This window comes from Sturnus vulgaris, chromosome 17 (genome assembly GCF_052056855.1).
Source record: "Sturnus vulgaris isolate bStuVul1 chromosome 17, bStuVul1.hap1, whole genome shotgun sequence".
In the NCBI taxonomy this organism is placed as follows: Eukaryota; Metazoa; Chordata; class Aves; order Passeriformes; family Sturnidae; genus Sturnus; species Sturnus vulgaris.
Window position 1 is genome coordinate 2,025,401 of NC_142259.1, and position 27,345 is coordinate 2,052,745.

At 52.2% G+C, this 27,345-nt stretch overlaps 1 pseudogene; it reads left to right on the forward strand.

Annotated features, from left to right (window-relative positions):
- LOC148221777 (sacsin-like) overlaps nt 1-27,345 on the forward strand; it is a 56,492-nt pseudogene that overhangs the window by 8,956 nt on the left and 20,191 nt on the right.

Genomic DNA, 27,345 nt, shown 5'->3' on the forward strand with positions numbered 1-27,345 from the left:
TGCAGCCTCCTTTTTATCCTATTTTCCCAGCTGCATTTCCCTCTCTCTTTCCCCATTGGCTGAGGTACTTGAGAGGCACAGACTTCCCGGAACGCCTGATACCTGAAATTCCCCTCTAATGTATAACCCTCCCTTTTAATTTTTAATTCTTATAGAATTCATAGTTTTCCCCCCGTTGCTTCTTTCATCTTTTGATATCCAATTTCATTTATCAACAGCCCTACAGTTTGTTTGTAAAGGCAAATATCTCTTTCCATTCATCAATCAGTGGAATCCATCCCATCGTTTCTTTTATCTCTCAGTGCTAGCCTTATCTACAGGCTGATCCACAACTCATTTGTAAAGACAAATTCAACATTCCTCTCACTGTCTACCACTTTACTGACTGCCCAGCTTTCCTGACCAAAGACAGTACCCTTTGTGTCTTTGATTCTCATCTCTACTACATGCCCACAGCCACAGCTGAGAAGCCTGGTAGCACGTTTGCTGTTGATACTGAATTCACAAAGAATTTTCCAGGCATTTGACACCTTCCTACCATCCTTCTTCAACCTGAAACAGGGCGTCCTTTTCTGGCTGCCACTCCACACTGCAGCTGAGGCTCTGATATGGTCATGCGAGATCAAGACCTCGTGAGCATGAAAGAAGCACTGGTTAAAGAAGATGAGGACTTGATGCTCTTCCTTAGCATGTCCACACCGTGGTCTTCTGAGATCCCTCAAGTTGGGAAAGAATTAATGGAGGAGCTGTGAGTGACCACAGAGCTCACGACTGGTGATGCAAAGCAGGATTTTCAAGCAAGATTAAGCCAAGCTATGGATGGGAACAGCCCCACCCCTCTCTCCTATACCATGAAAGTCAAAAATAGCAGGGCCAAGACCACAGGTTTGTGGAGGGTGATCTCCCAAACTGAGATGCAGGGCGGGACTGAGGAGTTTAAATGGCTGCCCTACGGGGCTGTGGCTGCCCGCCTGGAGCCTCTGAACCGAGTCACGGACAGAGCCTTCTGCACCCTTGTTGGGGGTTGAATTTCCCTCTTTTCCTTCTGTGGAATTTTTCCCGTTGTTATGATAAGTATTTGGAGCTACACCCAGGAGCTCGGATAGCTAAGTCAACAGTTTCTCTCGAAGGGGGGAGGCGAAGGGGCAACGCCGGAAAAGGAGAGGTGGGGTAGGGGCTGCTCTCTGTCTCTCTCGCTGGTCTGGCTCGGAGAAGCTAGAAACTCGGCTCTGCCACGCTGGCGCCGGGAGCTGCCTTCCTTGGCTGTGGGATCCCACAACCTCCCTGCTCAAACGTTCTCCCGCATCTCCTACTGACTCCAGCACATCCTTTTGGATCATCAGGACTGACACTGCCCTGGAACCTGTGAGTAGTGTCTCCCCTCCGCTCTTCCCATCTGGGACACAGACGCAATTCACCGCAGCGCCCCTCCAGACACGTGAGATCACCACGTCTCCTCCCTGCTCACCAGGGGCTGGCAGGCAGCACCAGAAATGTAACTGGACCTCAGAGGAAAGGTGTCCACAACCGAGAGAACTGTTTGCTGGATTTTCTGCTCGGTTGCTGTTGATCTAGCAGTTATTGTTGTGTTTTGTTTCTCTTGTTATCTATATCTAGATCTCTATATCTCTATATCTATATATATATAGATCTCTATATCTCTATATCTATATATATCTCAGTAAAGAACTGTTATTCCTACCCCCATATCTTCTCCTGAGAGCCCTTTAATTTCAAAATCATAGTAGAGTGAAGGGGGGGGTTATAATCTCCTTTACAAAAAAAAAAGAGGCCCCTGTATCTTTTGGCAGATACCTGTCTTTCAAACCAAGACAACCCTCCCACTGCCCTTGATCACTGGGCTGCCTGTGCACATCAATGCCAACTTCTCTGTGGGTGTGGCCAGGGCAGTCTCAGCTGGAACAAAGGCTGTACAGAGGCAACCTGGAATGATTTCTTGCTCTGGTGCTTGGTGGAACTTCCTCTATACTGCTACTTTTTCACCAGGCAGTGGAAAGACCTGGGGCCGGAAAAGCTTCAGTATAGGTCCCTGAAACTTTGCCAGCAGCACCTGATCTCCCACGTCCTCCAGTTTTTCCCTGTTATGAAAAGAGTGCTACTTATCTTTCAGGACATGGTGAGAGAGGTCTACAAGCGCCTCAGGCATGCATGCCTGCCCCTGATGCCTGTGTACCATGAGAAATCACCTGGCAGCACGGTGACAATAACCTGGGCATCTCCAGGTGGAGGGGACATGCTAACAGAGCCATACTTCCTCGAGGAGATGCCTGGCCCAGAAGTCCAGAAAGTGCTGCAGCAACTGAACATGAAACTGGTTCCAGCATTCACCCACCTGCAGCAGATCCATGAGGAGTTCGTTGAAGCCCACATGAACTCTGTTGTCTTAGGGCCGGCCTCTCTCCAGTGCTTCCTCAAGGCCCTGGCTCTGCCTGTGCCCTGCAAGCTGGCTAAGACCCCCCTGAGGACCCCACAGAGCTGCTTCTACCCGCTGCAATACTTAGCACGATGGAGCAGGCACTCCCAAGGTACTTCCAAGGACTGGGACAAGGCAGAACTGGAAGGCCTGCCATTGCTGGCCACAGAAGATGGTTTTCCAAATGCTTTCAGCATCCACCACCACCCCATTTTCAAGAACTCCTTTGCCCACGTCTTCCCCAAGCACAGCCACCACTTTGCCCAAAAGTGTATTCCTGCATGGATTCCACCTTGCTTTGTGAAGGAGCTTGGCCTCCCAGAGGCCACAGCACTCATCCAGGAGGCATTGGGTCAGTTGGAGTGGACCACAGAGGGGGAAAAGTGGCTCAAGGGGCTGTGAATCTTTGTCAGTGCAATCCCCACCAGGACCTCAGACATGAACACAGAGCCATTCATGGATCATCTCCAGGATATGGCAGTGCTGCCTATTCAGGGGAGTAAGACAGACTCGAAGCACCTACTGCGACTATCCTCCCTCTCCAGGGTTCTTTTTGAGTGTCACTCCGAAGTGGAAAAGGTGCTGCACAAACCGGGCATCCCTGTGCTCCAGCAATCCCTGCTGCCCTGTGGTTTTGCGCGCTGTTGCCTGAAGCCAAGGGCACTGCACGTCACAGATCCCAGGTGTGTAGTGGCCCATCTGGCAGACACAAGAGCTGATCTCTGCTGGGGGGGTTTAGGGGAGCAGGACATGACAGCCCTGCTGAGCTTTGTCCTGAAGGGAAAGTTGGATTCACATGCACTGGAGCAGCTCCAGCACTTGCGTCTCTTCCGGAAGTTTTGGGGGGGGCTATGTAGCTGTGGCTCCCTTCCACAAGGTGCTGCTGCTCCACAGACAGTTCCTGGGAGTGCCCTAGCATGCCCAAGCGCTGTATGACCTGGACAAAGGCATGCTGTTTCTCACAACAAGCCCAATCCACGAATGGCTGGCCAAGCGTTTGAAGTGGAAGTTCACAGATGATGATCAAGAGCTCTTCATGACTGTGGTGCTTCCCTGCTGTCCCAGTTCACATGGCAAAACCTCATGGAAGCTGTATGTTTATTCTTTGTGCTGCAACCCATCTGTGACACTCAGAGCATGGAGGCCATTGTGGCAGCTTTTCAGGAGGTGGCCTTTATAATGCCAGATGCCCACAGAGCACTGCACCTGTCCTCCTACCTCTACCATGACATGCCCTCCTTCCACACCCTGCAGCTCCAAAACTGCTTTGTGCCTAAATCTTTCTTTAAGGAGCTATGTTCCAATTGGAAAGCTGTGGATTTCCTCCTTAAGGTAGGTGTCTGCACCAGCCTCTATGTAGAGGATTTTGTGGCACTGGCTGAGGAGATAGAGCATGAAGCCACTTGGGCTACCTGCCATGCTGCAGAACTGCTGGGCCGACAGCAGGAGATGCTCAAGAAACTTGCAATCCTGTTGGGAAATCCTGAGTCAGAGGATTTCCTGAGGAAAATTGCCTCAATCCAATTTCTGCCTCAACTGGATATCCCTCCAGACTTGATGAACCTGCACCCTCCTTTTGCAGACTGCACTAAGGCCATGGCTCTGAAAGGCAGCGTTTCTGTAGACACACACATTTAGAGAGCTAGAGAATTACAGGTTGGAAATTCATTTTCAGGCCTGGATTTCTCCTGACTCTCAGGTCCATTCCCAGGCTGACAAGCTGACTACAGCTTCAGTTAGGGAGGAAGTCTCCTGAGGTGATAATATGGTGAAAAACAGTGGAATTCATAATAAAGATTAACAACTAGTGTCTTTCCCGTGAGATACATCCTGAGGTACTGTCCTAAGGATGTTTTTCCCAATTGTCCAATGAACTACTGTCCTGTCATAGCTGCACATAACACACTTTAAATCCGGGCTGTCTGTACAATAAAGTTGGCCTTTCTTCCCTAAAGAGGTCCGTGTGTGTTGCTGTCCTTTCTCTCTCTTTTTAGCACAGTAGTGACACACACAGGAGGGGCCCTCTAAGCTCAGGAGACACTTCTGCACTGGGAGGGTGGCTGAGCACTGGGGCAGGTGCCCAGGGAGGTGGTGGAGTCTCCATGGCTGGAGAGACTCAAATGCCACATGGACACATCCTGGGCAGCTGGCTCTGAGTGGCTCTGGTGGAGCAGGGGGTGGGCAAGGTGACCTCCAGAGGTGCCTCCAGCCTCCCCCAGCCTGAGATTCTGTGCCTCTGAGAAAAGTCAGATTGCAGTTTCCTAAGGACAAATGAAAAAGTTCCAGACATGGTAGGCTTCTCCTGCCCTCACCAAAGTGGTTCATGACATGAGTTTCCTTTCTGCAGGTTCCTCCCTGGAGTGATGATGCCCCTCAAGGTCACTCCTTGAAGCTGAGAGAAATGTTTGCCCATGGTCATTGGTTTGGGTGAGTAGCATCAATCTTTCATTCAGAATTCTTTTTGCTGGCTTGGATAGAATGACTTCAATGCTGCTTCAAATATAATGCAGCATCCCAGAACTTATAGTTCTCTGTAATGGTAGTAATTCTGATCAAGATCTTTGAGTTTAATCATGGTCATAATAAACTCTTTATTTTTCTGTAAATATGTCCTTCATCCTATGGAACATAGTTGTATAAAGGTTCAATTACACCTATACTATCCATTAAACATAAACTACTGACTAAATCTAAGACTTCATCCAGATGATCCACGGCGCTTCTCTGAGAACTGTAGGAAGTCAGGAGGTCCTTTCTGCACTCAGACGTCACTTTCTGTGACTCAGTGGGAGTGTCTCCTGCCTGCTCCCTGCACAGGTCTCCAGGTCGTCCTGTCAGTGTCTGGCCAGCTGTGACTGCAGCAGGGACACCTGGAAGAGGCACAAGGCCCGGCTCAGACAAGCCCACGCTGGCAGGAGCATCCACAGCCCCACGGTACCGGCTGTCGGGGCAGACACAGCCTCCAACTCCAGCCCTCTCCAACACTCTGCCCTTGGGCAAGGGGAAAGGAACAGGCTCCCAGACTGGCCCTGAACACAGCTCAGATGATCAACAAGTCCAGTTCATGGCAGGCAAACCCTTCCCACGTACATCCCTCAGCCACCACAGCTCTATTAGAGAGAGCTCTGACAGCATTTAGGAACCCAACTCTGATCTCCAAAGCACACATTTGGGCCACTGACCACTTTCTCCACAGGCTCTGCATCAGTAGGAGGGCTGCTGCTACTCTGAGCTACTGGAGGACTCTTCTCCTCCAGAAGCTGACATATTTTCCTGGGCAGACTCGCAGACAGGCAACGTAAAGGAGTCTGGGGGGAACACTCTCCTCAAAGTTCTGATTCTTCTCCCTTCAGGTGCCACCTGCACATTTGAATGGAGACAGGGTCAGAGAAACCTGTCAGCAAACATGGAGCAAAAGGACCTCTGGACATCAAGGCAAGGAGATCTCTGCTCAGACACCCTGAATTGCACCAGACAACACTGGGGGCAAAAAGCTCTCACTGGCAGCTGTGCAAGAGAGGCCAGTGTGTGTCCAGGGACACGGGGCCATGGAGGGAGGCAGTGGAGTGAAGGTGCCTTTGTGAAAGTCATGGGCTGCCACAAGAGAGAGAACAAACAAAATACTGTGGCCACAGCAGGGACAGGGACAGGCAAGCAAACAAGCAGAGGACTCCAACCTGCTGCCTGGGCTAACGTGTCCTGTTCCAGAGGAGCCTGAGGCTCTGCACAGGCAGTGAAAGCCCATTTTACCTCATAACTCCTTCTGGGGTCAGTGGTTGCTTCACACTTCTCAGGCTTGTCTTCTGCTGATGTTGCAGCCACATCCTGCACACATTCCGTGTCCTTTCTGGTGTCCTCTTCTTCTTCTTCTTCTTCTGCTTCCCTTCTGCTCCAGCAGCCTGCTGGGTATTCAGAGAGGAGATGATTCCCTTATTTCAAATACCACAAAAGCTGTCCTTCACAAATCTCGGGATTGGGAAGCATCCTCAAAACATCAGCAGTGCAGCTGCTGTTCAGCCCTTGGTACAAAACTCTGCTCAGTTTAGTTCATCACTCTGCTCACCTGCTCCATTCCTTTACACACAGAATCCAAACCCCCACGTCTTGCCTACCCTTGCCTGGACAAAGGAGAAGCAGCTCCCCATGCCCAGCTTTTGGTCTGGAGCTGATTTGAACAGCAAGCTCACTCTTGCACAGCCAGCCCAAGGTCAGGGAGCAAAATCTCCCTCTCACAATTTCAGATCATTCCACACGGGAGCAGAGCACAATGTGGGCAACCAAGCCCATGGGCAAAATGAGCCTTCAAGCGCTGCTGAGGCCTTGAGACTCCTCCAACTCTTCTTTCCTGACACCTTGGGCTTGTGGCTGCTTCTGCCGTGTTCCAGAGGAGCCTGAAGCTCTGCACAGGCTGTGAAAGCCCATTTTACCTCATAAGTCCTCCTGAGGTCCTTGGTCAATTCAGGCCACTCTGTCTTCTCCTTTTCTTGTGATGCAACCTGTTGCTCAGATTCCAGGCTGGTGTCTGACATACAGAACAGCTGCTCCACTTCTGATTTAAAAGCCGGCTGGGGATACAGAGAGAAGATGATTCCCTTATTTCCAATACCACACAAGCTGTACCTCAGAAATCTCCATCACAGGAAGCATCCTCGAAGCACCAGCAATGCAGCTGCAGTTCAGCCTTCTCAGTACAAAACTCTGCTCAGTTTAGTTCATCACTCTGCTCACCTGCTCCATTCCTTCCCACACCAAATCCAAATCCCCACGTCTTGCCTGCCCTTGTCTGGCCATGGGAGAAGTGGCTCCCCATACCCAACCTATGGTCTGGAGCTGATTTGAACAGCAAGCTCCAGAGCTGTTTCAGTCATTCTGGGAGTGCCAGGAAACAATCTGGCACTCAATGCTCTCTGGCTGGAGCCAGGCACACAGACAAGGCTGCCTGCTGCAGCCCGGGCTGCTTTGCCCAAGCAGGCCTGGACTGACAGGGAAAGAGAGTCCCAATTCTTTATGGGAAACATCACTGGAATAATTCAGGGATGTTGCAGTGGGCTGAAGATCAATGCCACTGTGTACCTGGATACAAGACTTTAGCCTTAGGATGTCAAAATGTTTCTTCAGAGTCCCTTTGGCAATTTCACTCTTGATAAGTGCAGTCCTCAGGATTTGAGCATTCTCCATCCTTTTCTTCAAAGCAGCAGCTCCATGCTCCAAATCCTTCTGCATTCATTTGTTCTCTAATTCCAGTTGTTGATATTTTTCCTTATTATTTCTCATGTCAGCTGCATGCACTTCATTTTTCTTTCCAGATCTCTCATCTACTCCTGGTACAATTCCTGTTCATGCTGCCCAAACAGGGAGAAAAATGGTCACTCATTCCCTCTCTTCGTTTGCTTCTCATACCAGATCAGGTCGCCTGCCACAGGGGCAGGCACAGGCTGCCCCTCTCTCTCTGCCTCTCAGGATGCTGCAGACTTTTGCTGGGCACCCCTTGATGCTGCATCTTTCCCAGCTCACTCAGCCCGTCCCAGCTTCCTTCCTGCCCTTCCCCGACATCTTGCAGCTCCATTCCAGTGTTCCTTTGGGGAGGAGCTGCCAGAACTGCAGCCAGGATTTCAATGCAACACAGACCAGGATTTAGGCAGTGCCACGAGGGTGTGCTCTCCATCAGGGAGGAAGGGAAGAGCAAACACCCCCAGCATTTCATTCCCTGGGGTTGGGCTAACAGCACTGGTGTTCCACCTCTCCTGTGTAGAGTTTCCATGGCACCATCCCGAGAGCCCCACTGCCCTCTCTTGGAGCAGCAGTGGCCAGATCAGGCTGTCATTCTCTGCTGACACTCAGGACGAGTTGTCCCCTTGCAGGCACACGTCCTTCTCTGCATCAGCGCTTGGCTTTCCTCTCTTCTCTCCCCACTGGCTGTTCTCAGATGGCCAAGGCCAAACACCTTGCTATTAACAGCAAACTTGGTCTTCTCAGCCCTCCTTCCAGCTCCAGATATTTAGAAATCTGAACATGGCTCAGCACACGAGGATTTGCCCAACCCATGCAATGTCAATGGAGACAGTGTGGATATGGAGAACTAAAGCTTCTAGAGCACAGAACTCCATGATGGAGGACAATCAGCAGCCTCAGCACTGTGTGGCTTTGACATGACTACAACACCTTTTCCTCCTTATTCGGAAGATTGGAATTCGAAAAGTTAAACTGGAAAAAGGTGCTCCTTTGAACTATTAACACAAGGTCCAATCATAGCTAGGAAATGGCCCTTTGTGGCGTCTGCCAATCTCACCAGCACATCCTTCCTTTCCTTCTCCAGCCTCTCCAATTCCCTCTGCAGAGATGCCACCACCTGACGAAGAGTCTCAGCCTCTTCCTTCAGGGCAACTTCTAGAGAAGTCTCCTGCTGTTCTTCCCTCCATATTGCTGCAGCACAGAAGGGAAAGGAGAAGGGGAAGAGCAAAGCAAAGGCAGACTGAAGTGCATCCTGCAGAGACAACAGCACTGTCTTCTCTGCTTGCTTGTGTTGGCCAGGCCCTAAGCCTTCAAGGGATAAAAAGCTGTCAGAAATGAAGGAAATTTCCAGGCAAAGAAAAAAAGCAGGGACGAATGGGGCAAGGTTCAGAGAAATAGGAAAGTGTGTTTGCTCTTGGACTTGTGCAGAGTGAGCAATCCAAGAGAGACAAAGGAGCAGGGATGCCTGTGCAGCCCTGCTCCAGAGGGATCCATAGCCTGGAGGCTCTGGCAGGGCCTGGAGTTTGGGGGAATGCAGCTGAGACATCCAGCTACAGCTCCTTAGCACAGACACAACCTGAAAGGCACCAGGTGTGCACGGGATCAGCCATAGCACAGCCAGATGGCACTGCCAGCCACGGCATCTTTCTGGAGAAAATCTTTCACTGGCACTACAATGGATAAATCTCCCGCTGGCTGTTTTTTCCCCTCTGCCCTGTGTGGGCACTGCCCTTTTCATGTGCACGGGATCAGAAATCTGCACCGGGGGGACAGGGTGGGGAAGTGCATGGTTGGAAGAGAAGCTTTACCTTCCTCCTTTTCATCCAATAGTTTCAGCAGCTCCTGATGGCGGGCATTTAGTTGGTCTCTCTGAGCCTGTGTCTTCCTCAGCTCCAGCTCCATGGCCTTACACTGTGTGACCATGGCCTCTGCTCTTTCCTCAGAGCCCTGGAGCCTCACACACAGTTCAGACATCTCACTTTCCAGCTGCTTCTCCTGAGTGTCCTGGCGAGCTGCCTTCTCCATCACTGCCTCCAGCAGGGCCCAGGTCTGGAAGATGGATGCACAGAGCCTCAGGGCCAGGGCTGCTCCTGAGGCAGCAGAGTGGGCAGGAGGGAGAGCAATGAAGGAGAAAGGACTTCAGGCAAAAAACATGCAGGAAATAGAAGGTGCAGAACCAAGGATTTCAATGGAGACAAACGTGGAGAAAACAGGGAAAGGGAGGCAATGGACACCCTTGAGGCTGCAGCTCTGAACAATGCCTGAAGTGGCTGCAGTGGAAGTGTCCTGCCCAGCCTGCCATAGCCACGGCTGTGTCCCCACACTGCTCAGTGCCCAGCACAGGCACCAGCTCCATCTGGGACAACTCTGCTAACACAGGGACAGAGAAGCTCCAAAGGAGTCTGCTGCAGCTTCTCCTGCCAGATTTCCTGCTGGGACCCGGGAGAGAATGGGGGAAAACATGGGCAGCACATACCAGATCCAGCCTTAACCTCAGGGTGCAGCAGCAGCCCTGGGCAGAACAAGGCAGCAGTGGGTGCTACTGGGAGGGACAAGAGGTTGGGACCTCCAAGCTAAAGATGGTGTTGTGTGTCCATGGAGAAGAGGATGCGAGTGCACAGCTTACCTGGGTGTTGAGCTCCTGCAGTTCTCTTCGATGCTCACAACGGAGCTGCTCAGTCTGCTGAAGAGCAGAATGAAACTGAGACACCTGATTGTTCACTTCCAGATTCTTTTCTTCCAGTGTTCTGAGGCACAGGTTCTTTTCGTCCCGAGATACAATCAGCCTGGAAAGAAAGCATGCAACTCATTACTACATGGTATCACATTTTATAAACTCTTAGAACATGCAGCACCAAAGATGGTAAAGAGGGAATCCATTCACCACAATGCCGAGTCCCACAGGCTTTCATTTACCTGGCTTTTTCCCTCTCTAGGACATTCACAGAAGCCTGCAATTCTGAATTTTGCTGAGCCACTTCTTCCCATTGACTCCGTTCCCTCTCCAGGTTCTGCAGGTACACTTGCAGCGCCTTATTCTTATTTTCTGCCTCCTCCAGCTTCTTCTGGACGTGTTCAACCTCCAACAGTCTCTGCTTTGACTGATCCTGTGCTCTCTGGACAATCGCTTCCTGCGACTCTCGGGAGGCTGCCAGCTGAGATGTCAACTCTCCCACCTCCAGTCAAACAGAACAAAGCAGTCAGAGGCCACAGCCACAGCTTGTCACTGTCAGCCCCAGCAGAGGCTGCGAGGAAAGGTAAAGGACAACTTTCCTTTTCTCCCCTTCCTGACAGCACCAGATTCATAATGGACATGGACAACTTGTTTCAGTTTCTATGTGGCCCACCAAGGGCACCTGAAAATGCACCTCCCAAACCAAGGCTAGCAAGAAGAGGCCAGCAGGAATCCATGCTGATGGTTGCTGGCCAACAGCTGAGAGCACTAGCCCAGCCGTCCAGGGCAGCAGCTGAGATTCAGCAGAGCACTGAGTGTCCTTCAGAGCAGCTGCCATGGAGAGCACAGGAGCAGGCAGCCCCAGGGATCATCCCATCAGCTGCTGCTCTGCCATGGAAAAGCAAGAAGGCCACAGATCCCTCCCTGGATGACTGTGGTGCCACTGCTGTTTTGCTCACCTGCTTTTGTAGAGCCTCCCTCTGCTCAAGGAGGAGATTCATTTCCTCCTTGATGCCTTGTAGCTCTTCCTGGTGTCTCCTTTGTGCTGCCTGGATTTCGCTCTGAGCTTCCTGCAGCTCAGCTTGCAGCTCTGCCTTGATGGTCTGGCAACAAAATGCAGAGCAACTTCCTGGGAGCTGTCCTCAGCCTCAGCTTTTCGCACATGCTGTCTCCAAATCCCATTCCTTCAGCTTCTTCTTTTGGCCTCTCTACCCAATTGTGTCTCCTCTGCAAGCCTTCCTTCCTGGGGCTGAGCTCTGGAGCTTAGCAGGCTCTGAAGGGCTCCCAGGGCCTGAAGCAGCCCTTGCCTCCTCAGTCCCAGAGCTGCCTTTTGTGCCCTTGTCACTGGCCTGCCCTCTCTGCCCTGCCTACTCACACTTACCTGCTCCTTCTCTTGCTGCTCTTTCACCTCCTGCCTGAGCTGCTGCACCTGCTGGCAGCCTCGGCTGAGCTCTCCCCGAGTCTGGAGCAGTGCCTCTGATAAAGCCTTCCTCTCATTCTGCTCTTCCAGCAGCACCTGCACAGAAGGAAAGAGCAGAGGGCTTCACACTTGCCCTGCACCATCTGTGTGGCAAGAGGCAGAGACTGATGGGCTCTCAGAGCGCTCTCAGAGCACTCGGCTGCTGCTCCCCTGGGCCACTGTCTGCCCCGGGGGAGCCACAGCTTCCCAGGAAGGGACTGGAAACCCTGCCCAGAAGACATCTCTGGGTTACTCTTCAAAAATACTCCAGACGAGGCTTTAAAAAGATTGTTCTCTTTTGTCTCTTTTGTCTCAGCATTCCTGCTGCACCCTCCCCATGCCCACAAAAGAGAAGTCCTCTAAACTCCCTTTGGCTATGAACACCTGCCAGTACACACCAAAAGGGGGCAGGAAGAGAACAGTGAAGATACTCTGAGGTACGTCTTAGGAAAACAGAGCACAAGAGCAGCACACAAATCTCAGCTGAAAGATGATGTGTCTGCCTGGCTTCCTATGAGTGGGATCATTCCTGGTGCCAAAGACAGCCCCGTTCACCTTTCACCATCCCAAATTCCATGGAGAACACACGGTGGGCATGCTCCACACAGCCCCATATCCTGCCATCTCCCACAGCTCCAGCCTTGCAAAAAATCACACCAGTTCTCCTTTCACAATCATTACCTCTTGCTTGGCAGTTTCAAATCTAGTACATTCCTCTTCTTGTTGGGCCTGCAGGGTGGCAACTTTCTGGCTCATCTCAAGCAGCACCTTCTGGTGCTCCTGCTCTCTCTCTGCCTTCTCTTTTTCCCATTGCTGCAGCATCTCCGCATGGTGCCTTTCACGCTCACTTGCCTGAGGAGGGGAGGAAAAACCTTCAAGATGAAGTTCCAGGCAAGCTCCTCGCTAAAAATCTGTAGCTTCATCCCTCCCACAACCCCCAAGCTGAAAAGACAACAGCACTGGCTTTTAGAAAAGGAGGTGTCACCGTCCCCTCTCTGATGACTCAGTCACAAGGACTGACGGACAGGAGACCTCCCTCAGCCACTCCTCATCACACCTGGGCTCCAGACCCTTCCCCAGCTCCAATCCCTGTTCTCGAGGCTCTGTGGCTGCCCAAAGAAACACATTTTGCAGAAGCATATACAACGTTGCCAATGAACCTGCATATCCCTGGCTAAGAAATGCATGGGCCATCTTGAGCCAGGTGTGCACAGCAGTGTCCCAGTGTGCAGAGCAAGACAAGTTTTCAATGGAGAACCAGTCTCATTTCCAAACCCAACCTCCATCCTGTCCTTCTGCTCTGCCGTTTCTGCCTCGGCTGACGCTTCCTTCTGCTCCTTGGTGCTCTTCTGACGCAGACTCGAGGCTCCTGGCTCCGGGATTCCAGTGCATTGCTGCAGCATTTCCTTGGGCTTCTCCATGTTTGCACAGTCACTGCAGAGACAAGGCTCAGTCAGAAGAACGAAGAGGCCTGAGGGGACACTGATCCCATTTTCAGCACTGCAGGATGGAGCAGGGCACAGTGGGCTAAGGAAGACCTTGCTCTTTCCCTCCCAAGTAAATCCTCCAGAGGCAAAGGCAAAGGAAGGCAGGATTTTGCTTTCCTTCAGGGAGAAGCAGTGGCTGGGCAGGGGCACACAAAGAACACAATTCAGGGAAGCAGCATGGTGAGGAGTCTTCTCTTCCATGATTCCCCTGCATCTCCCAGACAGCCTTGGGAGTCACAGTAGAGAAGGAAAAATCCAGGCAGGATGATGCTTAAGAGCCACACTGAGTTCTATGCTTGGGAGGGCACGGGATTTCTTCACCCAGGACCCCTCTGAACTCCCAGGCCTGGAAGCACATTGCCTCTGGATCTCAAGAGTTGGAGGAGGAGGAGAAAACACTCGCCTTCTGATTTCTTCTAGTAGACATTTCACTGCCATTTGCTCAAAATATTTTGGCAAGTGCCCACAATTGTCTGTGGTTTCCTGAACCAATTCCAAGGGTCGCTGTTCATCAGTGGTGTCCGAGTTGAGAGCGTGTTCCCAGGACGGTCAGTGCAGATGATGGAATTGGCCATGCTGTCACTTTCGTCTAACAGCACCTGAAAGCCCACATCCAGCTGTTGGTCAGGTATTCTGTTCCTATTCCAAAGTACCACTGAGATGCCTCTTCTGATCTCACAAGAACCAATGTCCATTCATGGAGAAGCAGTTTCAAAATCCCAGCCAGCTCAGCACAGTTTGCTCACCTCAGGGCCTCTGGAGGAACATCCCTGGTGAGAAAGGCCTCCAGTGCCCTGGAAGAGCACAGGGAAGAGCACACTCAGACTTCATGGTTGCCCCTGAGGCAGTCACCTCTAAGAGCTTCCCAGCCTGTCCCAGAGCTCAGCAATTCCAGCTGAGCTCCTCCTCCCCTCCTTGCCAATATTTCCAGCCCAGTAGTTGACAGCAGCAGAAACAAACATGCTGGAAGGTGTGTCATCACTTCTAAGACCACCAGAAGGGGAGTTGCCCAGAGCCCCATCCAGCCTTGCCTTGAAGACTCCCAGGGACCCAGGGGCAAGCACAGCTTCTCTGGGCAACCTGTGCCAGGGCCTAAGGACATTTATAGCCAGAATCTCCTCCCAATGTCCCATCCATCCCTGCCTTGTCTAAGTGGGACACCACTGTCATTTGACCTGTCCCTGCAGGACCCTGCCTTAAGTCCCTCTCCAGCTCTCTTGCAGCCCCTCCATGCACTGGAAGGGGCTCTAAGATCACCCTGGAAAATTCTCCAGGCGGGACAACCCCAACTCTTGCATTCTTTTCCCATGGCACAGGTGCTCCAGCCCTTGGAGCATCTTCCTATTTTCCCTGTGGCATCCTCTGGGCCTCTGGGGATCATCTTGGAGATGTCAGGGAGAAACCCATTCTTGTCTCTGGGAAGCATGGAGGCTGGGCTGTAAATTGGGCTGAAGGGAAGGCAATGAAAAGCTGCTCCATTGTTTGTGCCCACGGCCTCCAGTGGGACAAGGACAGAGCAGGAGATGTGGCTGTGCTCTGGGATGGCCAGGAGCCCTCCATTCCCTCCCAGGCCTGTCCTCACAGCAAGCACCAAAGCTGCTGCCAGCTCTGGAACAGCCAACTGTTAATGCCTTGCTATTCCCAAAGGGAACCATTCCCTGAAGCACAGCCCAGGCCCAGCCAGGCCCCTACCGGGCCTGTGACAAGGAGAGCAGTGGATTTTTCACTCACCTGCCGGGGCTCCATCTGCCCCTTTTGCACGAACACTGACCAAACCCCAATCTCCAAAGGCCCTTGTCCTTTGCAAGGTATAAACCCCAGTGCCCAAAGGCCCATGGTCTTTTCAGGGACTAAACCCCAGTCTCCAAAGGCCGTTGGCAATAGCAGACAAGCAAATTGCCATCGGCCTTTGGGAGGTCTGAGCCCCAATGTTCACAGCTGTGATTGCTCCAGGGTCCAAACCCCAAGTAGCTGTTGGTGGTTGCCAGGATCCAAAGCCCATCATTCCAGGGGCTGGTGGAATGGCCCTCCCTGGCTCTCCCTCCATCCCAGCTCCCTCCTGGCCCTGGCACCTGCCCTGCCTCCCCCGTGTCCCCACAGCCGTGCTGGGCAGCTGGGCAGGGACCCGGCTCATACCATGAGTTCCAAGTCGCTGGTCCAGACCACATCAGTTTTAAGGCTCAGCATTCTGAAGACCCACATGCTCTTTAGGGACGTGCTTGGTTCCTGAGTCACAGGAATTCTTCTGTCTTCCTTGACATATGGGAGATGTAAGACAAAGCCGTAAAAGGTTCTTGGTGCTGACAAATCTTCATAGAAATTAAAGGTCTGTGTTTAGAAAAGTCACATGAGTAGGAAAAATGGTGTTTCAGGGGCTTTTGAAATTCCTGTGGAGAAATGGCAAGAGCTGCAGTGTTTAAGGCCCATCAAATAGATGAAGAATCCTGAGACAGCCACGAGTGCACTTTTTTCTCTGCCCTCTGTTTGGCAATACATCACTAGGTCTTCTAGGCAGAAGTCTTGCTGCTTACATCCAAGATAGCTCACTCGGAACAGACCTTCAAGAACCAAATGGGTCTGCTTGGAAAAGCTTTGGCACGTGTCTTTTACCCTCATCTTCGATAGCATTCGTCTGAGTCCTAGGGAGGATCTCTGTGCCCCAGATGACAGGAATTGGCTTCTGAGCAGGGCACAAATCCTCCGGGGAAGAGAAGAGCTGCACCTGCCTTCTCCAGGGCCTGTCTCTGCAGTGACTGATGGCCCAAGGATGTCACTGCCAAGTTCAGGTTCAGAGACCAATGCAGCTTCAAGTCTCTGTTCCACCAGAGCAGCTCTGGGTTCTTTGAGCACAGCTGCAGAGGAGCAGGAGAGCCCCTGGTGAAGTTCTGACAGCTCCTGCCTCCTCCCTGCACAGCTCTCAGTGTAGTTCTGCCGGTGCTGTCAGTCCTGGGCCAGCTGTGACTGCAGCAGGGACACCTGGAAGAGGCACAAGGCCCGGCTCAGACAAGCCCACGCTGGCAGGAGCATCCACAGCCCCACGGTACCGGCTGTCGGGGCAGACACAGCCTCCAACTCCAGCCCTCACCAACACTCTGCCCTTGGGCAAGGGGAAAGGAACAGGCTCCCAGACTGGCCCTGAACACAGCTCAGATGATCAACAAGTCCAGTTCATGGCAGGCAAACCCTTCCCACGTACATCCCTCAGCCACCACAGCTCTATTAGAGAGAGCTCTGACAGCATTTAGGAACCCAACTCTGATCTCCAAAGCACACATTTGGGCCGCTGACCCCTTTCTCCACAGGCTCTGCATCAGTAGGAGGGCTGCTGCTACTCTGAGCTACTGGAGGACTCTTCTCCTCCAGAAGCTGACATATTTTCCTGGGCAGACTCGCAGACAGGCAACGTAAAGGAGTCTGGGGGGAACACTCTCCTCAAAGTTCTGATTCTTCTCCCTTCAGGTGCCACCTGCACATTTGAATGGAGACAGGGTCAGAGAAACCTGTCAGCAAACATGGAGCAAAAGGACCTCTGGACATCAAGGCAAGGAGATCTCTGCTCAGACACCCTGAATTGCACCAGACAACACTGGGGGCAAAAAGCTCTCACTGGCAGCTGTGCAAGAGAGGCCAGTGTGTGTCCAGGGACACGGGGCCATGGAGGGAGGCAGTGGAGTGAAGGTGCCTTTGTGAAAGTCATGGGCTGCCACAAGAGAGAGAACAAACAAAATACTGTGGCCACAGCAGGGACAGGGACAGGCAAGCAAACAAGCAGAGAACTCCAAAGTGCTGCCTGGGCTAACATGTCCTGTTCCAGGGGAGCCTGAGGCTCTGCACAGGCAGTGAAAGCCCATTTTACCTCATAACTCCTTCTGGGGTCAGTGGTTGCTTCACACTTCTCAGGCTTGTCTTCTGCTGATGTTGCAGCCACATCCTGCACACATTCCATGTCCTTCCTGGAGTCCTCTGACAGCTGCTTTCCTTCTGCTCCAGCAGCCTGCTGGGTATTCAGAGATGAGATGATTCCCTTATTTCAAACACCACAAAAGCTGTCCTTCACAAATCTCGGGATTGGGAAGCATCCTCAAAGCATCAGCAGTGCAGCTGCTGTTAAGCCCTTGGTACAAAACTCTGCTCAGTTTAGTTCATCACTCTGCTCACCTGCTCCATTCCTTTACACACAGAATCCAAACCCCCACGTCTTGCCTACCCTTGCCTGGACACAGGAGAAGCAGCTCCCCATGCCCAGCTTTTGGTCTGGAGCTGATTTGAACAGCAAGCTCACTCTTGCACAGCCAGCCCAAGGTCAGGGAGCAAAATCTCCCTCTCACAACTTCAGATCATTCCACACGGGAGCAGAGCACAATGTGGGCAACCAAGCCCATGGGCAAAATGAGCCTTCAAGCACTGCTGAGGCCTTGAGACTCCTCCAACTCTTCTTTCCTGACACCTTGGGCTTGTGGCTGCCTGGCTGGCTGGCAGCAGAGAGCCAGCTGCTCCCACCTCCTGCTGGCTTTGCCGTGGGTGCAGCCTCAGCAGCTCCAGCACTTTGCCCTCTGTCTGCTGTGAAGTGCAGGAGATGACAGCCCTGGGAGCAGTGCTCAGGGCTTGTCTGACTTGAGGAAAACAGCTCAGCTTGTAGCTGCTCCTCTTCTTTCTGAGGGACATGTGCTTTGCCATGGGCTGTGTTCCTGCCACCAAGGAAGAGTGTTTTCTCACCTCTGAAGAAGTCGACAGACTGTGCTGGGCAGCCTGGGGCACATCCAATCTAATGGCACCCGAGATGTGCACACAGCTAAATGTTCTCTTGACACTCCTCCCTTCAGGTGCCACCTGCACATTTGAATGGAGACAGGGTCAGAGAAACCTGTCAGCAAACATGGAGCAAAAGGACCTCTGGACATCAAGGCAAGGAGATCTCTGCTCAGACACCCTGAATTGCACCAGACAACACTGGGGGCAAAAAGCTCTCACTGGCAGCTGTGCAAGAGAGGCCAGTGTGTGTCCAGGGACACGGGGCCATGGAGGGAGGCAGTGGAGTGAAGGTGCCTTGTGAAAGTCATGGGCTGCCACAAGAGAGAGAACAAACAAAATACTGTGGCCACAGCAGGGACAGGGACAGGCAGCAAACAAGCAGAGGACTCCCAAGTGCCTGGGCTAACGTGTCCTGTTCCAGGGGAGCCTGAGGCTCTGCACAGGCAGTGAAAGCCAATTTTACCTCATAATTTCTCCTGGGTTTAATGATCAATTCAGGACTCTCTGAATCTTGTGTTGATGCAACCTGCTGCTCAGATTCCAGGCTGGTGTCTGATATATAGAAGAGCTGCTCCACTTCTGATTTAAAAGCCGGCTGGGGATACAGAGAGAAGATGATTCCCTTATTTCCAATACCACACAAGCTGTACCTCAGAAATCTCCATCACAGGAAGCATCCTCGAAGCACCAGCAATGCAGCTGCAGTTCAGCCTTCTCAGTACAAAACTCTGCTCAGTTTAGTTCATCACTCTGCTCACCTGCTCCATTCCTTCCCACACCAAATCCAAATCCCCACGTCTTGCCTGCCCTTGTCTGGCCATGGGAGAAGTGGCTCCCCATACCCAACCTATGGTCTGGAGCTGATTTGAACAGCAAGCTCCAGAGCTGTTTCAGTCATTCTGGGAGTGCCAGGAAACAATCTGGCACTCAATGCTCTCTGGCTGGAGCCAGGCACACAGACAAGGCTGCCTGCTGCAGCCCGGGCTGCTTTGCCCAAGCAGGCCTGGACTGACAGGGAAAGAGAGTCCCAATTCTTTATGGGAAACATCACTGGAATAATTCAGGGATGTTGCAGTGGGCTGAAGATCAATGCCACTGTGTACCTGGATACAAGACTTTAGCCTTAGGATGTCAAAATGTTTCTTCAGAGTCCCTTTGGCAAGTTCACTCTTGATTAAGTGCAGTCCTCAGGACTTGAACATTCTCCATCCTTTTCTTCAAAGCAGCAGCTCCATGCTCCAAATCCTTCTGCATTCATTTGTTCTCTAATTCCAGTTGTTGATATTTTTCCTTATTATTTCTCATGTCAGCTGCATGCACTTCATTTTTCTTTCCAGATCTCTCATCTACTCCTGGTACAATTCCTGTTCATGCTGCCCAAACAGGGAGAAAAATGGTCACTCATTCCCTCTCTTCGTTTGCTTCTCATACCAGATCAGGTCGCCTGCCACAGGGGCAGGCACAGGCTGCCCCTCTCTCTCTGCCTCTCAGGATGCTGCAGACTTTTGCTGGGCACCCCTTGATGCTGCATCTTTCCCAGCTCACTCAGCCCGTCCCAGCTTCCTTCCTGCCCTTCCCCGACATCTTGCAGCTCCATTCCAGTGTTCCTTTGGGGAGGAGCTGCCAGAACTGCAGCCAGGATTTCAATGCAACACAGACCAGGATTTAGGCAGTGCCACGAGGGTGTGCTCTCCATCAGGGAGGAAGGGAAGAGCAAACACCCCCAGCATTTCATTCCCTGGGGTTGGGCTAACAGCACTGGTGTTCCACCTCTCCTGTGTAGAGTTTCCATGGCACCATCCCGAGAGCCCCACTGCCCTCTCTTGGAGCAGCAGTGGCCAGATCAGGCTGTCATTCTCTGCTGACACTCAGGACGAGTTGTCCCCTTGCAGGCACACGTCCTTCTCTGCATCAGCACTTGGCTTTCCTCTCTTCTCTCCCCACTGGCTGTTCTCAGATGGCCAAGGCCAAACACCTTGCTATTAACAGCAAACTTGGTCTTCTCAGCCCTCCTTCCAGCTCCAGATATTTAGAAATCTGAACATGGCTCAGCACACGAGGATTTGCCCAACCCATGCAATGTCAATGGAGACAGTGTGGATATGGAGAACTAAAGCTTCTAGAGCACAGAACTCCATGATGGAGGACAATCAGCAGCCTCAGCACTGTGTGGCTTTGACATGACTGCAGCACCTTTTCCTCCTTATTCGGAAGATTGGAATTCGAAAAGTTAAACTGGAAAAAGGTGCTCCTTTGAACTATTAACACAAGGTCCAATCATAGCTAGGAAATGGCCCTTTGTGGCATCTGCCAATCTCACCAGCACATCCTTCCTTTCCTTCTCCAGCCTCTCCAATTCCCTCTGCAGAGATGCCACCACCTGACGAAGAGTCTCAGCCTCTTCCTTCAGGGCAACTTCTAGAGAAGTCTCCTGCTGTTCTTCCCTCCATATTGCTGCAGCACAGAAGGGAAAGGAGAAGGGGAAGAGCAAAGCAAAGGCAGACTGAAGTGCATCCTGCAGAGACAACAGCACTGTCTTCTCTGTTTACCTGTGTTGGCCAGGCCCTAAGCCTTCAAGGGATAAAAAGCTGTCAGAAATGAAGGAAATTTCCAGGCAAAGAAAAAAAGCAGGGACGAATGGGGCAAGGTTCAGAGAAATAGGAAAGTGTGTTTGCTCTTGGGCTTGTGCAGAGTGAGCAATCCAAGAGAGACAAAGGAGCAGGGATGCCTGTGCAGCCCTGCTCCAGAGGGATCCATAGCCCGGAGGCTCTGGCAGGGCCTGGAGTTTGGGGGAATGCAGCTGAGACATCCAGCTACAGCTCCTTAGCACAGACACAACCTGAAAGGCACCAGGTGTGCACGGGATCAGCCATAGCACAGCCAGATGGCACTGCCAGCCACGGCATCTTTCTGGAGAAAATCTTTCACTGGCACTACAATGGATAAATATCCCGCTGGCTGTTTTTTCCCCTCTGCCCTGTGTGGGCACTGCCCTTTTCATGTGCACGGGATCAGAAATCTGCACCGGGGGGACAGGGTGGGGAAGTGCATGGTTGGAAGAGAAGCTTTACCTTCCTCCTTTTCATCCAATAGTTTCAGCAGCTCCTGATGGCGGGCATTTAGTTGGTCTCTCTGAGCCTGTGTCTTCCTCAGCTCCAGCTCCATGGCCTTACACTGTGTGACCATGGCCTCTGCTCTTTCCTCAGAGCCCTGGAGCCTCACACACAGTTCAGACATCGCACTTTCCAGCTGCTTCTCCTGAGTGTCCTGGCGAGCTGCCTTCTCCATCACTGCCTCCAGCAGGGCCCAGGTCTGGAAGATGGATGCACAGAGCCTCAGGGCCAGGGCTGCTCCTGAGGCAGCAGAGTGGGCAGGAGGGAGAGCAATGAAGGAGAAAGGACTTCAGGCAAAAAACATGCAGGAAATAGAAGGTGCAGAACCAAGGATTTCAATGGAGACAAACGTGGAGAAAACAGGGAAAGGGAGGCAATGGACACCCTTGAGGCTGCAGCTCTGAACACTGCCTGAAGTGGCTGCAGTGGAAGTGTCCTGCCCAGCCTGCCATAGCCACGGCTGTGTCCCCACACTGCTCAGTGCCCAGCACAGGCACCAGCTCCATCTGGGACAACTCTGCTAACACAGGGACAGAGAAGCTCCAAAGGAGTCTGCTGCTGCTTCTCTTCTCAGATTTCCTGCTGGGACCCGGGAGAGAATGGGAGAAAACAAAAGCAGCACACACCAGATCCAGCCTTAACCTCAGGGTGCAGCAGCAGCCCTGGGCAGAACAAGGCAGCAGTGGATGCTACTGGGAGGGACAAGAGGTTGGGACCTCCAAGCTAAAGATGGTGTTGTGTGTCCATGGAGAAGAGGATGCGAGTGCACAGCTTACCTGGGTGTTGAGCTCCTGCAGTTCTCTTCGATGCTCACAACGGAGCTGCTCAGTCTGCTGAAGAGCAGAATGAAACTGAGACACGTGATTGTTCACTTCCAGATTCGTTTCTTCCAGTGTTCTGAGGCACAGGTTCTTTTCGTCCCGAGATACAATCAGCCTGGAAGGAAAGCATGCAACTCATTACTACATGGTATCACATTTTATAAACTCTTAGAACATGCAGCACCAAAGATGGTAAAGAGGGAATCCATTCACCACAATGCCGAGTCCCACAGGCTTTCATTTACCTGGCTTTTTCCCTCTCTAGGACATTCACAGAAGCCTGCAATTCTGAATTTTACTGTACCACTTCTTCCCATTGACTCCATACAATCCCCAGGTTCTGCAGGTACTTATTCTTATTTTCTGTCTCCTCCAGCTTCTTCTGGACGTGTTCAACCTCCAACAGTCTCTGCTTTGACTGATCCTGTGCTCTCTGGACAATCGCTTCCTGCGACTCTCGGGAGGCTGCCAGCTGAGATGTCAACTCTCCCACCTCCAGTCAAACAGAACAAAGCAGTCAGAGGCCACAGCCACAGCTTGTCACTGTCAGCCCCAGCAGAGGCTGCGAGGAAAGGTAAAGGACAACTTTCCTTTTCTCCCCTTCCTGACAGCACCAGATTCATAATGGATATGGACAACTTGTTTCAGTTTCCATGTGACCCACCAAGGGCACCTGAAAATGCACCTCCCAAACCAAGGCTAGCAAGAAGAGGCCAGCAGGAATCCATGCTGATGGTTGCTGGCCAACAGCTCAGAGCACTAGCCCAGCCGTCCAGGGCAGCAGCTGAGATTCAGCAGAGCACTGAGTGTCCTTCAGAGCAGCTGCCATGGAGAGCACAGGAGCAGGCAGCCCCAGGGATCATCCCATCAGCTGCTGCTCTGCCATGGAAAAGCAAGAAGGCCACAGATCCCTCCCTGGATGACTGTGGTGCCACTGCTGTTTTGCTCACCTGCTTTTGTAGAGCCTCCCTCTGCTCAAGGAGGAGATTCATTTCCTCCGTGATGCCTTGTAGCTCTTCCTGGTGCCTCCTTTGTGCTGCCTGGATTTCGCTCTGAGCTTCCTGCAGCTCAGCTTGCAGCTCTGCCTTGATGGTCTGGCAACAAAATGCAGAGCAACTTCCTGGGAGCTGTCCTCAGCCTCAGCTTTTCGCACATGCTGTCTCCAAATCCCATTCCTTCAGCTTCTTCTTTTGGCCTCTCTACCCAATTGTGTCTCCTCTGCAAGCCTTCCTTCCTGGGGCTGAGCTCTGGAGCTTAGCAGGCTCTGAAGGGCTCCCAGGGCCTGAAGCAGCCCTTGCCTCCTCAGTCCCAGAGCTGCCTTTTGTGCCCTTGTCACTGGCCTGCCCTCTCTGCCCTGCCTACTCACACTTACCTGCTCCTTCTCTTGCTGCTCTTTCACCTCCTGCCTGAGCTGCTGCACCTGCTGGCAGCCTCGGCTGAGCTCTCCCCGAGTCTGGAGCAGTGCCTCTGATAAAGCCTTCCTCTCATTCTGCTCTTCCAGCAGCACCTGCACAGAAGGAAAGAGCAGAGGGCTTCACACTTGCCCTGCACCATCTGTGTGGCAAGAGGCAGAGACTGATGGGCTCTCAGAGCGCTCTCAGAGCACTCGGCTGCTGCTCCCCTGGGCCACTGTCTGCCCCGGGGGAGCCACAGCTTCCCAGGAAGGGACTGGAAACCCTGCCCAGAAGACATCTCTGGGTTACTCTTCAAAAATAATCCAGACGAGGCTTTAAAAAGATTGTTCTCTTTTGTCTCAGCATTCCTGCTGCACCCTCCCCATGCCCACAAAAGAGAAGTCCTCTAAACTCCCTTTGGCTATGAACACCTGCCAGTACACACCAAAAGGGGGCAGGAAGAGAACAGTGAAGATACTCTGAGGTACGTCTTAGGAAAACAGAGCACAAGAGCAGCACACAAATCTCAGCTGAAAGATGATGTGTCTGCCTGGCTTCCTATGAGTGGGATCATTCCTGGTGCCAAAGACAGCCCCGTTCACCTTTCACCATCCCAAATTCCATGGAGAACACACGGTGGGCATGCTCCACACAGCCCCATATCCTGCCATCTCCCACAGCTCCAGCCTTGCAAAAAATCACACCAGTTCTCCTTTCACAATCATTACCTCTTGCTTGGCAGTTTCAAATCTAGTACATTCCTCTTCTTGTTGTGCCTGCAGGGTGGCAACTTTCTGCCTCATCTCAAGCAGCACCTTCTGGTGCTCCTGCTCTCTCTCTGCCTTCTCTTTTTCCCATTGCTGCAGCATCTCCGCATGGTGCCTTTCACGCTCACTTGCCTGAGGAGGGGAGGAAAAACCTTCAAGATGAAGTTCCAGGCAAGCTCCTCGCTAAAAATCTGTAGCTTCATCCCTCCCACAACCCCCAAGCTGAAAAGACAACAGCACTGGCTTTTAGAAAAGGAGGTGTCACCGTCCCCTCTCTGATGACTCAGTCACAAGGACTGACGGACAGGAGACCTCCCTCAGCCATTCCTCATCACACCTGGGCTCCAGACCCTTCCCCAGCTCCAATCCCTGTTCTCGAGGCTCTGTGGCTGCCCAAAGAAACACATTTTGCAGAAGCATATACAACGTTGCCAATGAACCTGCATATCCCTGGCTAAGAAATGCATGGGCCATCTTGAGCCAGGTGTGCACAGCAGTGTCCCAGTGTGCAGAGCAAGACAAGTTTTCAATGGAGAACCAGTCTCATTTCCAAACCCAACCTCCATCCTGTCCTTCTGCTCTGCCGTTTCTGCCTCGGCTGACGCTTCCTTCTGCTCCTTGGTGCTCTTCTGACGCAGACTCGAGGCTCCTGGCTCCGGGATTCCAGTGCATTGCTGCAGCATTTCCTTGGGCTTCTCCATGTTTGCACAGTCACTGCAGAGACAAGGCTCAGTCAGAAGAACGAAGAGGCCTGAGGGGACACTGATCCCATTTTCAGCACTGCAGGATGGAGCAGGGCACAGTGGGCTAAGGAAGACCTTGCTCTTTCCCTCCCAGGGAAATCCTCCAGAGGCAAAGGCAAAGGAAGGCAGGATTTTGCTTTCCTTCAGGGAGAAGCAGTTGCTGGGCAGGGGCACACAAAGAACACAATTCAGGGAAGCAGCATGGTGAGAAGAAGGAGTCTTCTCTTCCATGATTCCTCTGCATCTCCCAGACAGCCTTGGGAGTCACAGCAGAGCAGGAAAAATCCAGGCAGGATGATGCTTAAGAGCCACACTGAGTTCTATGCTTGGGAGGGCACGGGATTTCTTCACCCAGGACCCCTCTGAACTCCCAGGCCTGGAAGCACATTGCCTCTGGATCTCAAGAGTTGGAGGAGAAAACACTCGCCTTCTGATTTCTTCTAGTAGACATTTCACTGCCATTTGCTCAAAATATTTTGGCAAGTGCCCACAATTGTCTGTGGTTTCCTGAACCAATTCCAAGGGACGCTGTTCATCAGTGGTGTCCGAGTTGAGAGCGTGTTCCCAGGACGGTCAGTGCAGATGATGGAATTGGCCATGCTGTCACTTTCGTCTAACAGCACCTGAAAGCCCACATCCAGCTGTTGGTCAGGTATTCTGTTCCTATTCCAAAGTACCACTGAGATGCCTCTTCTGATCTCACAAGAACCAATGTCCATTCATGGAGAAGCAGTTTCAAAATCCCAGCCAGCTCAGCACAGTTTGCTCACCTCAGGGCCTCTGGAGGAACATCCCCGGTGAGAAAGGCCTCCAGTGCCCTGGAAGAGCACAGGGAAGAGCACACTCAGACTTCATGGTTGCCCCTGAGGCAGTCACCTCTAAGAGCTTCCCAGCCTGTCCCAGAGCTCAGCAATTCCAGCTGAGCTCCTCCTCCCCTCCTTGCCAATATTTCCAGCCCAGTAATTTGACAGCAGCAGAAACAAACATGCTGGAAGGTGTGTCATCACTTCTAAGACCACCAGAAGGGGAGTTGCCCATCTTCCTATTATCCCTGTGGCCTCCAGGGATCATCTTGGAAATGTCAGGGAGAAACCCATTCTTGTCTCTGGGAAGCATGGAGGCTGGGCTGTAAATTGGTCTGAAGGGAAGGCAATGAAAAGCTGCTCCATTGTTTGTGCCCATGGCCTCCAGTGGGACAAGGACAGAGCAGGAGATGTGGCTGTGCTCTGGGATGGCCAGGAGCCCTCCATTCCCTCCCAGGCCTGTCCTCACAGCAAGCACCAAAGCTGCTGCCAGCTCTGGAACAGCCAACTGTTAATGCCTTGCTATTCCCAAAGGGAACCATTCCCTGAAGCACAGCCCAGGCCCAGCCAGCCCCTACTGGTCCTGTGACAAGGAGAGCAGTGGATTTTTCACTCACCTGCTGGGGCTCCATCTGCCCCTTTTGCACGAACACTGACCAAACCCCAATCTCCAAAGGCCCTTGTCCTTTGCAGGGTCTAAACCCTAATCTCCAAAGATTCTTTGACTTTGCAGGATCTAAACCCCAGTGCCCAAAGGCCCATGGTCTTTTCAGGGACTAAACCCCAGTCTCCAAAGGCCGTTGGCAATAGCAGACAAGCAAATTGCCATCGGCCTTTGGGAGGTCTGAGCCCCAATGTTCACAGCTGTGATTGCTCCAGGGTCCAAACCCCAAGTAGCTGTTGGTGGTTGCCAGGATCCAAAGCCCATCATTCCAGGGGCTGGTGGAATGGCCCTCCCTGGCTCTCCCTCCATCCCAGCTCCCTCCTGGCCCTGGCACCTGCCCTGCCTCCCCCGTGTCCCCACAGCCGTGCTGGGCAGCTGGGCAGGGACCCGGCTCATACCATGAGTTCCAAGTCGCTGGTCCAGACCACATCAGTTTTAAGGCTCAGCATTCTGAAGACCCACATGCTCTTTAGGGATGTGCTTGGTTCCTGAGTCACAGGAATTCTTCTGTCTTCCTTGACATATGGGAGATGTAAGACAAAGCCGTAAAAGGTTCTTGGTGCTGACAAATCTTCATAGAAATTAAAGGTCTGTGTTTAGAAAAGTCACATGAGTAGGAAAAATGGTGTTTCAGGGGCTTTTGAAATTCCTGTGGAGAAATGGCAAGAGCTGCAGTGTTTAAGGCCCATCAAATAGATGAAGAATCCTGAGACAGCCACGAGTGCACTTTTTTCTCTGCCCTCTGTTTGGCAATACATCACTAGGTCTTCTAGGCAGAAGTCTTGCTGCTTACATCCAAGATAGCTCACTAGGAACAGACCTTCAAGAACCAAATGGGTCTGCTTGGAAAAGCTTTGGCACGTGTCTTTTACCCTCATCTTCGATAGCACTCGTCTGAGTCCTAGGGAGGATCTCTGTGCCCCAGATGACAGGAATTGGCTTCTGAGCAGGGCACAAATCCTCCGGGGAAGAGAAGAGCTGCACCTGCCTTCTCCAGGGCCT